Below are 2,282 nucleotides of genomic sequence, written 5' to 3'. Positions count from 1 at the left end.
GCTACAACTTCCTAAGACCCTACCCTCCAGCCACTACCAAACCACTCACTGGTCCTCCAAACACACCAGGCACCTCCCCGCAGCTCTTCCTTTACCTGTACAGTTTCTCTGCAAAGAATCACCTTTACCATTTCCTCCCCTCCTTGAGTCTTCGCTTGTCAAAATTCTACTCATCCTTCAAGGCTCATCTCATATGTTGCCTTCTCTATGAATCCTTATGGGATTCCACTAATCAGAATTAGCTTCCAGATTTTTTTTCTTTATACCAAAAATCATATGTCTCCCTCACTGGAATATCTTTTCCTTGAAGATGCTTATGTATCTTTCCACCTCTTCCCTTCACAATACCCCGAAAAGAGTAAATAAACAATAAGTTTTAGTGGAATGTCAAGATAAGCCTGTGAAAAACAAGGACTGGTGATTTAGTCAGGGGGTACTTAGAAAAAGAATAATCAGTCTAGGTAATTCCAATACAGGGACTTGGTTACACAGGTAAAGAAAAATTGAGAAGCCAAAAGGGGATGGTGGATGGTGAGGCAACCCAGAAATTATCTATAGCAGAAGCCTCTGCCATTTATTAGCTTCAGAAACAAAAGCAGTGCTACTGTATCCCAGGAACTAGGTTCACTTGGTAAAGGCTGGGACTACAGAGAATCTTTTAGAACCATAGCAGAAGCTGGACCCTACCAGGAGCTAGAGCCTCAGAGAACTCACAGCTGCTGTTGGAGAGGCCACCCAATGTAGCAAGAGCAGGCGAAATTCCCTGGCTTCTCCCTCTCTCCTACCCTCCTAGCTCCCACGAATATCTCCCATTGGCCAAACCAAATGGAAGCCAGTTGACAAGGGAGCTTGGGGAATACACCCACAGGATCTGCCATCTGTGAGAGGATGAAGAACGGAGTAGAGGAATGGATCTGAGAGCAAACAGATAAATGGCCAGCCAGGCTAAGAACCAAATGGTAGTTCATTCCACAGGCTAAAAGAAGCTTAAGGAGCTTATTATCTAATAAAGACAAGAGACAAGTGCACAAACAATGACCTCAAACATGTTTTCTATCCAAGGCAATGAGCTGGGGCCTGGAATACAAAAGGAGACACACTCCGTTGCTTAGCATCCTAAGCTCTGTAACAGAGCATATGGGAGGGAAATGGAAACATAGGAGAGTAAGTAAAGACCTAATTGTGAGGGGATATTTGAGATGGGTTTTGAAGAATAACCAAGAGTCCCCAGATAGACAGACCATCATAAAAGCCATTAGAGAGATATAAACAAAATGTTGTAGGGGCTTAGGAAAGAAAAAATATTTCTAGCTGGAGGGCTCAGAAAAAAATCTTCATAGAGAAGTTAAAATTTTGATGGAGCTTAGTGTAAGAGGTGGAAAATGAGGTAAAGGGTGAAGGAAAAACTAAGAAGTGAGCAAGAAAATACATTCAGAGAAATGCTCAATTGTTTATTGAGAACTGGGGCCTTCGAATCAAACAAGCGTGTCCCTTCCAGAAATAAATATTTGCACTCACTGGCGTGCTTTGCTGAGAAAGCAGTTCTCAGCCTCCCCAGTTACCTTAACAGAGGTCTCCTTTTCCAGGCTTATGCACCACCCACTGAGTCTAGATTACCCAGCAGGACAGACTCCCAAACACATCAACATCTCCATGAGTCACAGTCCTGAGGCAGAAGGATGCTGGCCAGCAAGATGTCCCCATCTCTCTCCAGGAGGTGTGACATTTGTCCTTCAATATCTAGCAGTGGGCACAACAGGTTTCCTCACAACTGCTTGGGAATGATGATTTTTAATCCTTCGGAAGCTTTGAAACTTGCACAAACCAGCTCTATGTTCACACATAGCAAAACTTCCTTAATCGAACAGCCAGAAGAAAACAATGTAGCTATTATGGGCAACTTAGCAAAACCTTAGCGATATGCTTAAAACTTGTGTAACTGGAGAGAGTTGAACCTTCCAGGACATCAGGGTGATGTGTTCTAAGTGGAAGTCTTCCTCTTCAAGTCTGTGATGTTGGCTGAGTGGGCCCTTTCTCTGGGCCAAAGAGACGGTTGCAGCGATCCTGCGGTCACACTGGTCCCTCTGGCCTCTGGGAAGCAGAGTTTCTCCATTCTATTTGAAGACAAAGTGGCAACTGAGAGATTTGCGGGCAGAAAGTGTCTTGGAATGTCCTAGAGGAAACAAAAAATATCTAAAAGGATACAGCCAGTTTGCATTCCTGTTTCAAGACAGTCTCTAATAGTCGTTCCTCCTGGTGTTTGTTGTGCTATTCCAGACTTT

Source organism: Diceros bicornis, chromosome 9 (assembly GCF_020826845.1).
Source record: "Diceros bicornis minor isolate mBicDic1 chromosome 9, mDicBic1.mat.cur, whole genome shotgun sequence".
Taxonomy (NCBI): Eukaryota; Metazoa; Chordata; class Mammalia; order Perissodactyla; family Rhinocerotidae; genus Diceros; species Diceros bicornis.
Note: the sequence above shows the minus strand (reverse complement) of the source record.